The sequence below is a fragment of the Notolepis coatsorum genome (genome assembly GCF_963971535.1).
Source record: "Notolepis coatsorum genome assembly, chromosome: 3".
In the NCBI taxonomy this organism is placed as follows: domain Eukaryota; kingdom Metazoa; phylum Chordata; class Actinopteri; order Aulopiformes; family Paralepididae; genus Notolepis; species Notolepis coatsorum.
In genome coordinates, this window is record NC_140167.1 from 55502083 (window position 1) to 55517613 (window position 15531).

General features: G+C 45.3%; 1 long non-coding RNA gene across 1 annotated transcript; it reads left to right on the forward strand.

Annotated features, from left to right (window-relative positions):
- The first annotated feature begins 4171 nt into the window (after positions 1–4171).
- Positions 4172–6569, forward strand: LOC311225245. The gene is made up of 2 exons (XR_014619492.1): positions 4172–4348; positions 5866–6569. It is a non-coding gene; the product is annotated as an uncharacterized lncRNA (long non-coding RNA).
- The last annotated feature ends 8962 nt before the right edge of the window (positions 6570–15531 follow it).

Sequence of the window (15531 nt, forward strand, 5' to 3'; positions counted from 1 at the left end):
AATGAGGTTTTCTCTATTGCTCCTAAGGATGCAACAACACAGATATTGGGCTGATACCTAACAAAAATAGGGTGTTGTATTGGGAAGCATTTCCTCAATACTATAACCTGATATCAAGAGCCATGTATGTGTAACATATCAGAAATCAAAGCAAAGCCATTTGATTTCCTGAACTTTTGACACGCAAGAAAGTTATGTAATTAATGGAGAAACTGGATTATGTCTTTCATTTTTGTTCAGTGATCCAAAACGAATGGTCTTAAATCTACTGTTGAGTAAAAGTAATGGATCAGAATGGTACTTTATATCTGGTACCTACTTATTCACAATCTCTATCAGTAGTGAGATATCTACCACGCCGATGGATCTTCACCAAAAAACAATGCTGTTTTATTATCCAAAAATTCTCAAATGTTTTGCACACATTCATTTAGTTTGAGAGTTAGTTTAAATATGGCCACCAGTGATGTCATCTGGGACATTGAATCCTTGTGTTGTATTAATTACAACACCATGAAATGATAAAATAGCTAAACCTTGTCTTATACGGATTGCTACCTTATCATTTAATTGAGCTGTAATCAACAACACGGATTCAGCTGCCAGGGGTGCCTTGAGATAAAAAAAAATTTAAAAATATATATTCTTAAATTCTTTTTGGATTACAGAAAATGATCACTAAAGTGCTATCTGTTGCAGCTGCACTGTTTTCCATGAAAATACCACATTTGGATAAGTTTGACCATTTCTCAAAATCTGAAAATCATTATTTAATAAAACACAGAAAAGGATCACCAAGTTACTCTGGATAAAAAAAAACTTTACAGACAACATTGAGACAAAGCTTCCTGACACATCTCCATCCAAACTCTTGGAAGAACTCATTTAAATCTCATCTGATACCACCTGGAGAGCTCGTTTCAGAGTGTGGTGCTGAGTACCAAGTATCTCATGATGCAGCAGTTAAGGTGTTGATACCATTCAGCACCACATATCTGTGTGAAGCTGGCTTTTCATCCATGACAACTCTGAAAACAAAATATAGGGCCAAGTTGAGCCTTGAGGATGACATGCGTGTTGCCTTGTCAAAGATCTCCCCACGTATTGACCGTATTATTAGCCAGCAGCAGCAGACCTCACATTGAGCTAGAAATGTCCACTGAGTGAACGAGTGCTTATTTTCTGTATTTATTTATATTTTTTGAGAAATGGTAACTTGGTGATCCTTTTATGTATTTAAAAAAATAAATACATGATTTTCTGTTTTTGAGAAATGGTCAAACTTATCCAAATATGCGATTTTTATGGAGAACAGTGCAGCTGCAACAGATAGCACTTTAGTGATCCTTTTCTGTATTTAAAAAAAAATACATGATTTTCAGTTTTTTCTTAAACATTATTTTGAAAGCAAGCACTTTTGTCATCACTGTAGCAAAAAAGACAGGACCGGAAAAGTCTTTATCGTATGTAGGGGTGCCCTGGAATATTGTATTGAACACAGGGGTGCCTTGGCAGCAGAAAGGTTGAGAACCCCTGTGTAGAGTATTGGATGTGTATTTGTTTGTTTATTCATTTAGCACATTATTTAAAAACAGTGCTATGAGGGAACGAAGCCCAGGGCTTGTACAAAGTTCCACTCCCGTCCCATCAATGTCCATAATAAAATTTGAACGAAATACATGTAAACATGGTCAAGAAAAGAAACTCAAAACAAGATCCGAGACATAAGGCAAACACTATAACGAAAAAATGGAAAATAGACATGGATAGATATCATGTTCAAAACATAGCAACAAGAGCCAATAACAAGAAAAAAATGTACAAGAAGGCACAGGAGAGGAGAATAACATGGAAAATATATAATGAAGAAAAAGAACACACAGGACTAACTTAATAAATTGATGATTTATGATGAAATTAAATGGCCTTTTAGTTGCTTTCTAAAGATAGATAAGGAGGTTGTTGACCTCAAAGATGAACTTAGAGTGTTCCAGAGTTTAGGACCTCTAAAACTAATGTTGAATTGATGGCTTGATGTCTGACAAAAAGGTAAGTGGAGTTGATTACTATGCTTTGTTGGATATGACTGAATTTCGGATGAAATGTGAAGATTATGTGCAAGATAAATCAGAATAGTTTTCTGGTGAAGTTTGGACAGTTGACAAGAGAGTTAAATGCAGACTCATGACTACTGGCTGTTGATTCGAGTCACGCCCTTGTTTCTATATTGATGCCAGAGAAAGGCAGCGCTAGGTGTTCCCAGTTCTACACCCTCACACACAGCGTCGTAGCCACATGTTCAGTGTGGTTGATGCATCGGCACAACCGATTGAATGTAGCCGTGCCTGTGGCTTTCAGCCTGAGCCTCGTGTTGCTAATCTCTGCACTGGTTCCCTTTCCACCGAGGGGCAGAAGAGGCCACAGCCTGCAGGCCGACACACAGACTAGGAACCCATGCATTAACATGCACCAGAGGTTGGCTCGCTGCTGTTACATCATGCGTCAGTCCATAACCCCCACCTCCTGCTGTCTGAGAGGAGAGGTCGGCCGCACAGCTGCTCCAGCCGGCCGGCCTACAGTCTACAGACCTGGTGTCTGCTGCCGCTGGAGAGCTGGGATGTGGTGGAGGATGAGCCCACCTTGAAACTCACTTCAGGCAGAGAGCCTTCGAGGGAAATCCACTTTATCCTCTCCCAAATTGCTTCCCTTGGATCAATGAGAGAAGTGTGGTTTACAGAGTGTTCACTATTTGACTAATTATGCTACTGCAAGTTAAAATGCAGTTATTATTTATTTATTTTAGTGCTGTCAGGCGATTAAAAAAATTAATCTAATTAATTACAGGATTTGTAATTAATTAATCTAATTAATCGCATTTTAATCGCATTACCATTTTATGCCTCATATTCTATATTCTATAATCATATTTCAAATTGCATGTGTCCGGATGGCAGAATTCAGTACTGTATCTACAAAACCTTCTGTTTAATCATCTTCCATCTATTAATTTGCTTAGATTTTTCAGGTCTGGTCAATTTGAGCATGGTGTTATTCACAGTCAAAGATAAAAAAAAATTATTGATATTCTCATTTGGTTCATTACAATTTACTCAAAATAAAATGTTCATTCAATCAATCACCGCGCAGATTGATTGATTGAATGAAAATGTTATTAACAGATTGCAGAATGGGTACAATACAGTACGGCTCAATACACACAATTGTTAAGGGAATGCAGACCAGAGAAAGACTTTCGTCTTGTTTACATCAGGGTCCCCCATTTTCAATTCATAATGAATTGTAAGTAAGGGTGCAACTTGCACCGTGCAATCCATTCTTTGTGGATCTAGCCCACAGTATTTCTGACACTGGGAATACATTCCCTGAGATTCATAGATGTCCCTAGAATCAGATACCAAGAACATGCAAATGGACCATATTAAAAAAAATCTGTAAATGTGTATTCTACATGCTTATGGAATGAATGAGATACAAAAAAAATATTATAAAAAAAAAAAAATTTAATTAATTTTGAGTTAATTTTCATAACGCGATTATTTGCTGTGTAATTAATTAATCTAATTAACGCGATAAACTGACAGCCCTAATTTATTTGTAAGGGAGCATCTACAACATTCAACATAAATGTTGCCATTTGATGTATTGTACCAGATTTAGCTTCAGATCTTTTTAATCTGTGGTCTCTAGCAAATCTATCTTTTCAGAGACGAGGTCACCTTTTTATATGACTATTCTAACAAATTAGAAATGTAGTAATGGGCACTGTTTCAGATAAATATTCAGTCTAGTGTAGCTTATACTGAATATAGATTATTTATGGTAGACATAGGATATGGCCCAAAGCCTACAAGAGTATATTTGACATTTATAGGCCATATAACCCAGAAATATTTAATAACTGACAATTGTAGGATGGAACAGCAACCATTTGTATGACACACTTGTATTAAACCCTAATGTCTATGAAGCCCTCATCTATCTTTCATTGGTTCTGGTTAGAAGCCACTAAACGATGCACAAACTCATGACAACTGCCATCCTTTAACCAGAATCACATGATTGCCCACCTTGTGTCACATCCTCCCTCCAGAACGCCTACCAATTGCTTAATATCTGTTTTCCTCCCCGCCGGCCTCCTCTGTAATTCTCTTCCCCTGTGGTGGCTTGTTGTATAGTAGATTAGTCCTAACTGGTGGGAAGTGGCCATACCGCTCACACAGACATAACCCACGAGAAGCTCCCAGCAGAAGCCAGGAGCCAGAGAGGAGTATCCAGAGGCGAAAGGGGAGAAAACACATTGACTTTCTCCGAAGCTCTGCTGCTGAAGGTGATCATGTCTTTTATACTCACGCCACAGGTATTCATTAGGCTAATGGCTACTTTTGCGAAGCTCCCCCCCTTAACCTTTTTGCTCTGGGTTAATGTGTGGCTGAAACTAACTGCACGCCAGTGAAACTGTTTACTGTGTACTTTTTGTTCATCACAATATTTTCAGTGTGTGTGGTGATTGTAGTGTAGTCAAAAGTTCTCTTAAGTTGATTTTGCAACAGCTCAAACCCAATGTTTCCTCTTTTGTATAGTCCAGCATATTAGTGCATTATTGGTCTATTAGTTTACTGTTTTAGTTTGTTCTATATGAGCTTATCTTCTTTCTGTATCTGTAAAGTTAAGATATTTGTAATGGTTGTCTGAAGTTGGCTTCACTGATAATCATTCACCTAAATCTTTGCTGTAATGTTCTACAATCTGCATGTAGTTTCTGTTGAATGCCTGTATTATCTCTCGCTGTCTTCATACACTGTGGGGGGGGGGGGGGGGCTGCCAAAAAGCACGGGATCTGCTCGTGTTTTATATGCCTTATGACCACAGCCCCATATATGGTGATCCAGTCACAACAGGAAACCACACACTCCAGAGCACAGCGAAGTGTGGTGAAACTGACCCACTGTCCCTCTAACAGGCTTAGAGAATCAATCTGACAGCACACAATACTTCAGTCTTAACAATCTAGATTTCAAGGCTGTGGGCCCCAGGGCAGTTTTTACTTTATTTTAAATGAATTATGCTTTTATGCACTCTGTGAGAGTTAAGTTACGGGAAGTCGACTGAGGCAGATCTGTGATGCAAAATCTTGGCGTATGTTTGCCATACATTGAATAATAGATTCACCACACATTGTATAAATGTATCATTCTAATTAACAGTGTTTCATCACAGATAATAACTGGATGCATCTGTGAGGCCCACAGTAGCGACACATCAAGCCAGTGGCTGCTGTTTGTCATCAGTGTTGACAGCTAAATAACGCTCATTACCAAAGTCGTGCTTGATCTCTTGATCTCCTATTAGCAGCTGAGTGATATGTCCGTCTTCAATGAGGTACAGTGTAAGCAGGGGCCAGTTGACCTCCACAGCCAGACGGCCACCGTGGTTATTGCATGATGGGGTTTGCCAGCTTATCATGCTTTGTCAAGGCCACCGTTAAACCCTGACAAGTACATCCAGCTCATCAACGGGCCACGTTTTTCAATCTGATAATCTCCCGTCATCACAACAGGGTGTGGCCCAGCACTCCAACTCTCCTCCTGATATTATCCCAGAGAATGTCACTGGCCTATCGGAGCACTTCAGAGATTAAAGTGCCGTCTTTTTCAACATCAAGACTTTCTCTCTAGCTAAATGTTCACTCACTGATCAATCATATACAGTATCTACTAATTGTGTGGTTAATTCAAATGGGAGTAACAGACTCAATAAATTATGCTTTACAATTCTGACTATAGCCCTTATAGGTGTACTGATGATGTCTCCCACCGGCCTCTCAAACTCCTCTCCTTCTCCTAGTCTAGGATGGCCAGTTGTGGGTCTTGTTTGTGGAGCATCATATGGCTGGTGATTCTGCTGTTCCTGGGCTGGCCTCTCAGCATCGCCCTGGGGGCCCTCTATGGTCTCATCACCCCCCTCACCACCTGCATCGGCCTGGACCGCCTCTCTGACCTGCTCCTGGAGGGCGCCAACCTGGGCCGAACCTGTGCTCAGAACATGAGGCACAGCAAGCCCTTGTGTTGAAATCCGGAGTGGGACCGGGACCGGGACCAGGGCTGGATCGAAATGTTGGACCCTATTGGGAACAACATGGGGGAACAAGGGGGGACAAGAGTCACATAGAAATGTATTACTCTTCATTCCAAGAAGAGGCGTTATTGTATGTTATATGTAGAGGTGTCCTGAGGAGATGGACACTTTGGTCTCAAACCCTTTAATGAACTGTACACTGGAAAACGTTTTAGCAACTTGCCTTTTCTTTTTTTTCCGGGAAGGTCTGGAGAATGGATTCCACTAGCTCTATGAACATGTAATTAATTAATGGGTTTCCTATTTGTATGCGTTTGTCTGGAATGAAATAAGCTTTATGTTCATGGTCTGTGTTTTCTGTTTCATTTGTGATGACACTGCACAGGGCAGATAATAATGGAAATGACAACTTAGCAATTTTAAAATGACTATGAAAACGTATAATACGATTATTAAAGCCGCTTTGAACTCGCCCTCTGTCTTTGTTTATTGGATGCAACATTTAGTGGAAGATGCAAGCCTTCAGGTTTTTACATGTAAAGTGGACAAAGATGTGAACAGATCACGTCAGGTATTTAACATGTCAAGTATATAAAGCTAAATGTAGAATAATAATGCCAAATAATCATGAAGACACAGAACCAGTTGTTCACTTGGTTGTAGTGTTTTGTGAACCTAATGTATGACATGATGGCATGCTAACAATAGCAGATGCAAATAATTGCAATCTTATCTCACGTTTATGTGCACAGTGAAAGCCCACCTCTTCTCTCCCTCTCCTTTACTCTCTCTAGCCGTCTGGTTCAAACCAAATAGGTTTATTTTGGTTCAAACAGACCAGAGTGAAGTAGACCAGCTGCAGCAGGCAAGGTCACATAAGATAAGATATTCCTTTATTGATCCCCTTGGGTACATTTGGGATGATCATGCATACAGTCTGATGGAGTTATGATATTCATAGAAACTCTCATTCTCTCTCCCCCTCTCTGTGTCCCATTCCCTCTCTGTCTCTCTCTTGCTCTCATTCTCTCTCATTTATCTCTCTCTCGCTCTCATTCTCCCCCACCCCCCCCTCTCTGTGTCTCATTCCCTCTCTGTCTCTCTCTCATTCTCTCTCATCCCCCCTCTCTTTGTGTCTCATTCCCTCTCTGTCTCTTTCTATCTGTGTATTGTTCATCTGTTTATCTGCTTGCCAGGGAGCCTGTTTACTATTGCAACACCTGCACTTCTAGCCTCTGCAGAGAAGAAGACAGATACAAATCAACCTTTCCCTATTATTCTCTGCTCACGTCCCGTATCCATTCCTCCTACATCAATACAAGCTCCCATTAAACAGCCGACACCTCTGTGTCTAATTAAGCCCCGCCCACCACTGATCTTTATTTATTTTATTTGATCAGTTACAATATCCATGGAAATGTTCTCTCTCTCTCTCTCTCTCTCTCTCTCCTCTCTCTCTCTCTCTCTCTCTCTCTCTCTCTCTCTCTCTCTCTCTCTCTCTCTCTCTCTCTCTCTCTCTCTCTCTCTCTCTCTCTCTCTCTCTCTCTCTCTCTCTCTCTCTCTCTCTCTCTCTCTCTCTCTCTCTCTGTCCTCTCCTCCAACAGGATATCTAAGCTCTAGTCCCCCTCATTGCAAAAGCTTCATATTTGCTCCCTTAGTGATTGTTGTTACTGTAGATAATTTTACCTTATATACATTACAATACACACACGCTCTTAAAGGAAATGTGTTAAACAAGATGTGTGGTCCATAACCAAACACGTATGAGTGTGTTGCAGCTGTTAAAGGAACATGCCAACATTATGTGAAATGCGCATACTGTCTTCTCCAGAGACAGACAAGAAGATAGATACCATCTGGGCTCGTTCCAGTGGCTTTAATTAACACCTCCTGCATCATTCACTCACTGACACATCAGAGTGAGACGGAGTAACACATGTCATTCTCACACGATAGACTCCTGAGTGCATTAGTCCAGCTTGTTGTTGTTGTTGTTGAACTTGTTGGTGTTGTTGTTGTTGTTGTTGTTGTTGTTGTTGTTGTTGTTGTTGTTGTTGTTGTTGTTGTGTGTATGTGAGAGGTAGCAGTATTGTGATGCAGTTATGCAGCAGGCTGGTCAGTGACAGGGGGAGAAGGAGTGCTGCTGGACTGCTGTCTCATTCTCACACTGGATGAGTCAAGATGGAGAATCTTCTCTCTCCCTTCTGCCAGAGGAGTGACACACACTGTAGCTGTGACAGGCATTAGTGAGAGCATTTGAGTGCATGCATGCAAACACACACACACACACACACACACACACACACACACACACACACACACACACACACACACACATACACATGTAGACACAAATTAATGCATGTCTCTCTCTCTGTCTCTCTCACACTCTCTCTTTCTCTCTTTTTCTCTCTCTTTCTCGCTCTCTCTCTCTCCCTCTCTCTTCCTCTTTCTCCCTGCCCCCCCATCTCTCTCTCTCTCTATCTGTCTGTTAAGAGATTTATGGTTCAATCTGTAACCATAAAACATTAACTTTGACCTTAAGGTCTCTCTACACTATTATATCATACAGGATCTCAGAGGGAAAGTTAGCCATGTATAATTCTGTTCCTTTAAAGCCAGTTTCAACCCCTGTGCCTTGATGACAAATAGGTGATGGAAGGCTTGTATTTTGGAGGAATATCATGGGAAAGTACATTTTTTGTGTTCCATATTAATATTGTGTCTTTATGTAATCTGTCTTTACATTGAAATGACATGGTAGGCCTACAGTAGAAAGATAATGAGAAGCAAAAACAGCTTCAGTGACTCATAGTCCAGCTCTGTCATAACTGACTTTTGACTTTAACCTTTTACATTTTTTAAAGATTGCACCATGACATGTTTCTGGACATTCCAGACACCAGACAGCATTACATTTACTAGATGTATATGTGATTAATGCTGCATTCCTTTATGGTTTGGTCTCTGACCTAAGTGTTTTCAAGCTACAATATCTGAAAAACATGATGCTCACACTAAACTTTGTGTTTAACCAACTACTGTATTGGTATGCTGAGACTATGTTGAAAATGTGTCAAACTCATACAATCTTATACATTTCATAGACGTAGAGACTTTACAAAAATAACAGCTCAAAGTCAACTTCTTATATGCATCAATGGCAAATATCCATATCAGAATAAAAGCAAGTGCAACATGGGGAAATTAATAGCAGCTGGAATATAATGTACGGCATAGCTCAGAAACTCCAATTGTTGTCTTAGTCATGGTGTTTTGGATACTTTGTGCCTGGAAACTTAGAATGCTCTGCCATCAGTTTCGACCGACTGAATGCATTGTCATCTTCTCTACCTCCTAAAAGAGCGCAGGTCCCAAGACTTTGGAATCCCTATGTGAAGACTTAACCAGAATACTCGCACTGAGCAGCGTACCCACAAATCCAGGCGGGTAGCTGTGCATTTTGTAGCTTATTCAAATTCGATTCATGAATATTTCATATTCAATCCAAAGCACTATTTAACCTAATTTTCTGACATTCCCTAAGTATTGACTGATACACAGTGACAAAAAACTCTTTCAAGCTTTTAAATGTTGGGTTCTATCTTTGAGAAATTCCTTTGATAAAAAAAGAAAGAAAAAGAAAACGCCTCTGGCTGCCCAATACTGCTCTCAAACGTCCTGGGGGCAGGAAGTGTATTTTCCCAAAAAATTGCCTGATTTTTGAGTAAGTGAGCAAGTGAGTGTGAGAGAGAGAGGGGGGTGGGGGGGTTGTGTTGAGCTGGTGAATATTTCATTCATTTGGGTCTGAGATTGGGGATGGACACAGTCTGGTCCTACTGGCTGCAAGGAGAGCCGAGAGGCCCAAAGAAACAATATGTAGGATTCTTCATCCAACCACATACTGAATTTGTAATTTCACCCTCACAAACAAACAAACACACACACACACACGCACGTGCGCGCGCACACACACACACACACACACACACACACACACACACACACACACACACACACACACACACACACACACACACACACACACACACAGTCTGGTCACTGAGGGAAAATCTAAAGGTGGCTACTCTTCAAAGCAGGGGCGGATTTAGGATTGTAGGAGATCCGGGGCTTCGACACCACAACCGTTAACTTATACCACCACCTTAAAGCAGACAAAAGGCACTAGAGAACACTTAAATTCACACCCTTTAATTAATGAAGCAAACTATAATAATTTATAATAATAATAATAATAATAATAATAATAATAATAATAATAATACACTGTGTTTGTATAGCACCTTTCATACAAGAATTGCAGCTCAAAGTGCTTCACAGCAGTACAAAAAGAGCACAACATTGGCAGATCAAGAGCAATGCATAAAGTGCAGACATAAAGCATAAAATAGATAGCAGTAAAATAGACAAAGTCAAGGTAAGACATAGAACATTAAATCACATCGTTTTTCATATTAGGATCTAAGATCTAGGGTTAACTCGCCGAACGTTGAGCGGCAGGACCCCCGAAAACGTTAGGTTATGACTATAACCAAGTTCTGTTAGTTAGGGGTGACGCTTGGCATCACCTTCTGCACTATCTCGCGTACGTGCACGCGTACTGAATAAATTCCACAAATGTACCTCTAATACCAGTATTAGTCTGACCACACCCCTCATCAGCTTACCTTCATAAGCAGGTGTGTGGTCACCTGCTCTCCTCCTTCCCAAGCTTTCACCACAAGGTGAGGTCAAGGGCTGCAGCGGCCGTCTGATGCCAAGCGTTGCCCCTAACTAACAGAACTTGGTTATAGTCATAACCTAACGTTCTGTATCGTTAAGGGGCTCAGCTTGGCATCACCTTCTGCACAAGGGAGGCCAAGCGGAGCCGCTGGCTGACAAATACACCCCGCTGACAGCCCCCCACAACCATCAGAACAGGGAGGGCCGAGCCCCCCCGACCCCCCCTAATGGCGGGTAGCCCCCCTATTAGGGGCTTCACGGGAAGGCGACGGACCCGACCGTGCGAAGAGGCACTCAAGCAACTCAACGCACAGGGTGAGCAGACCGTGGCTTGACCCCACGACTACACACACGCACAACCCGCATGCCACCCGGGAACGAACGGAGGAACAACCTCGTTACTGCCCCCAGAATCACGGGGTCAAGAGCAAACCCAACCCCGTGGCAAGGCCGTAGCAGCGGAGCGCGAAGGAAGACCCAGATCCACCAAAGGACCGGGCTCCCTGGAATGGGGGCCCGGAGAAGTCCATGATGCCAGCATCAAGACCCCACCAGGGGGGCACCTAGTGACCCCGCCCCCCACATCGCCAGCGTATCCGGACAAGGGGCCCCTCAGCCGAGCGGGCCCTGTCCTCCCCAACAGCACACCGCCTGGAACACAAGCCCTGCAACAGGCAGACAGCACGGTTAAACACACAAGAGGTAACCAACGGAAGCAGGCAGCGCACCGGGGAAAGACCAGGCAACAGGCTGTCAACCCAAGCCTGGAAAAACTGCGGACGAGGCAGGCGCCAGAAAGGACAGCTGAACAGCCGTCCCGGCGGAAGGGGCGTATGCTGGCGTTGTCGCATAACCAAGCTTTCAAACAGTACGTCAGAAGTGGGATCCGTAGACCACTCGACCCCTGACAGCTGCCCACAGAAAAGCCCATACGATCGGCAGACGTCATGAACGTGCAGGGGCACCCTCAACCGGAGAACCGGGAGTTGACACTGCAGCAACACACCAGAGAACCAACCACCCAGGCATCACCCCATGCAATGGTTGGTCCCATAACCCCTCAGGAAAGAACCCCGAAACACACCTGCGGCACCGCCGCAGCCCGCGTTCCGGTTCCCAACAGGGCTATCCCGGGCCTACGGGTCAACGAGCATCACCCCGGACCGGGCCCGGTGATACAGGGAGCACAGGATCCCAAAGGAGGTTAACCCCACCCAACAGGCTCCTCAGCGCCAAAAACGCAAGAGAAGAGCGTAATATGGAAGACCAGCCCCAGCACCCCGCACTCGGTATTCCCAGGAGGTCACCCAACCAAGTACCAACCAAGACCAACCCGTACAGCGGCCGAGATCCGACGAGATCGGACGCGTACAGGTCGGCACGGCCGTAAGCCATTACGACAGTGCAGAATACAACGCACCCAACAAGGGTCCCATAACGCTCAACCCTGTGACACCCGGATCGACCTAGCATTTTTCCCCCTGAAAAAAACCCAAGTCCCTCAGGGTACCAGAACAGCAGATCTGCATCCCCAGCGGACAACGGGTGCACTGATCTGGACAGCGCAACCAGAACCAGTCCCGTGCCCTAATCACGCCGACCTGCCAACCCCAGGAGAAGGGGCAGATATGCGCGTTTGATCCCAACATAAAAAAGAAGGCGCCACCCAGACGTGTCGGTATGAACCGCGTCCGGCGGCCCACCCCTAGGGCGTGAGACCCTTCCCCATATGTCCAGACCCATTCCGTCATCATCCCCTGACATGAACGGGAACCCATCGACAACACACAGGATGTCGGAAGAGGAAAAAAAACCATCCCAATTGCTCCATAAAAACGCTGTTTTACCCAAAGCAAACGAGGCGCGCCAGTCAGCAACGGCCCAAAGCACATCCCGAGCCAGCACTATGTGTGCGTTCTGACATACCCACATCAACAATAGGCCGTTTAGACCACCATATTGAATCCCCAAGACGCCCAGGGAACGACAAGAGGGGCGAGATGCAATCAACTCCATGAATGAATGAATGAAAATATTTACCCAACAGACTGCAGTACAGGAATACATACAAAAAGATAAGGGGAGGCAGACCTGAGAAAGACGTTAGTCTTGTTTCCATCAGGGACCCTCATTTCATATCCATCAAGACACATTCAACTCTTTATAAAATAAAGAAAAGGCATCACCCGTATGACCCAACTGCACAGCTGGGAGTAAAAAACCCTGTTTTTCACATGATTTTAATCCAGTCACTCCTTTTTAAACAGAGTGTAAGACCAGACTCCCCCAGAAAACACCTTCCCACATGAGACCACGGTCAAGAAAAAGATATGTAAACTGTGAGACACGTGACCAACAGACTCAAGTTTGACACATAAACGGGCGCAGCAGGCTGTAAGTCCTGCGCCCAACCTCGACATCTTTAAGACACCAGCTCATGGAAGGGCGTCGCCATAGCAACAACGCTACAAACGGGGCGGGGAAACCCACCGATCCTGTCATAACAGGAGTCGGTAGAATACCCCTTCCCCCCCCCCCCCCCCCCCCCCCTGTCAAGCACTGGCTTGGCCCTGACTGGCTCAGCAGAAAAGATCAACAAATCCTCTAAACCAATCAGTGGGAAAAAAAGAGGGGTTTATTCGACACCCCCTCCCGAAAACACACCTTTTATCCCTACACACAGAAAACAACCGTAGCCATCTTGAAAACCTCCGGTAGAACAAAGCATAGCATAAGCTAATACAATGCCTGCTACCCACAAAGTGTAAAAAAGGGTTTACAACAAAACACAAGTCGCCTGTGCGTGAATCCATACCCGTTGCCTATGTCATACATAGGAAGAACGCTGACGAGAGTAATGGCTAGGCCATGAAAAATGTGCGTACGAGCATTACTGCAACTAACAACACAGCGTTGTGAAAACACATATACTTAGTTAAAGCAATGGAATAACACCAGTTCTAATTGCATGTGGAGCATCAAGCTAATAGAACCTATTACCGAGTGTAAGTTGCAGACCTTGCTTAAAACCCGTAACACAACACAACTCACCCCCCAACGTAACAGGGTAGATTCATATATACACAACCCCACCATATGATTTGTATGAAGAAACACACAGTTTGTTCGGCCAAACACAGTCCCCCTTATATCGGGGAACTTTTTTTATTAATTAAAAAAGTGTAAGGCACAAAATCACAGAGGGGGCCGGGAAGGGTGTAGAGGAGGGGACACAAAGGGGAAAAAGTCACTCCTAACGGCGTCTGCCACCTCGCGCCGCTCGAGTCTTGCCACCCCGGGGAGCCCCGGAGGGACGATAGGTTACAGTCTGCTGGACACGATGTTCCCTACCGTCTCCTCCGGTCTGGGATGGGCCGGCGGTGGCCGAAGCGCCGCTTCGTCCCCTGGCCCTCTTGGCAGGGCCAGCAGCGGCGGTGGAGGTAGTGGGTAGCGGCGACGGAGACAGCTCGACGTCGCGGAAGCCTTCTGCCCCCACCGGCAAGGACGGGAGGCGGAAAATGGGGTTGAAGGACGGATCTCTCCTCTGCCATTTCTCTGCATGTTGAGGTCATCAATTGCAGGGGCCTTCCCGAACAGGCCAGCGTCGGAGAGGGTGGCCGTCAGAAGAGGGGCTCTCTTCTTCTCTGGCACACGGGCCTGCTCCAGCCAAAGGTGACGCTGGCCCAGGGTGGCCAGGGCGCGCACTTTCCCCATGGCTATGGCCAGCACCTGGGAAAGGTGCAGAACAGCTCCCGCAGCCTGGGTGATCTGATCGCATTTTACCTCGTTCAGATCCGTGCCGCCCGTCATTATCCCCGATACAAATCTAGCCAGGTGGGCGATGTTAGACGCCGCAGCCAGCGACTGTGTACCAGCGATGAATGACTGGTCACCCCAATAAGCCAATCGCCTAGCCGACTTCCCCTGGAGGACCGGCTTGCATAGGGGTTCCCACACCATATCCGGACAGAGGAGCGCGGCCATCGGATTGTCAAGCCGAGGTACGCCCTCCCCCATACCTTTGACTAACCCCGACACCCGCGTAACTGGTACGTAGGCGGGAGTTAGTCCCATGATGTTGGACACCGCCTGACCCCGACGAACATAGGCCCCCATCGATGGGAAAAATGGGTAGACAACGTCCACCCCTCTCACTGGGGGACGCTGCCAGGGATGGCCTATGAGGTCATCAGGGACAGGTGCAGGCAATGGCAGCGGCAGCGGCACACCGTTTGCGGTGGCGGCTACCGCCATGAGCTCGGGAAACAAGGCCCGCAGTTCCCCCTGCGAACCCTCCTCCACCGACCCCCGCATCCCTCGCATACAGCAGGCTGCGACTGGTCAAGGAGCCACAATCCGATGCGGCTGACAGTAGGGCATCCTGCTGATGAGGCCAAGGTGGTTCCTCGACATCCTCGAACAAGGCGCCCCATGGAGCCATTTCTCCCCCCTCCGGGGTCTCCGGAGGAGGGATACTCTCCTCCACGGGACCATCATACAAGAACCCGTCCGCCTCCTCCATGAAGTCTTCAGTTTCCATCAGAAATCCAGAGTCGGACGCGTCCTCGCTGGTCTCCAGCAATTCCCCAAACCCAGGCCGTTTGCGTCTGCACGCCACCATCTTGCGACGCGAGCGAGCAGACGCAAAAAGTTTCCGTCGCAAATCCTCCGGCTCCAAGACAATCCCCCGTT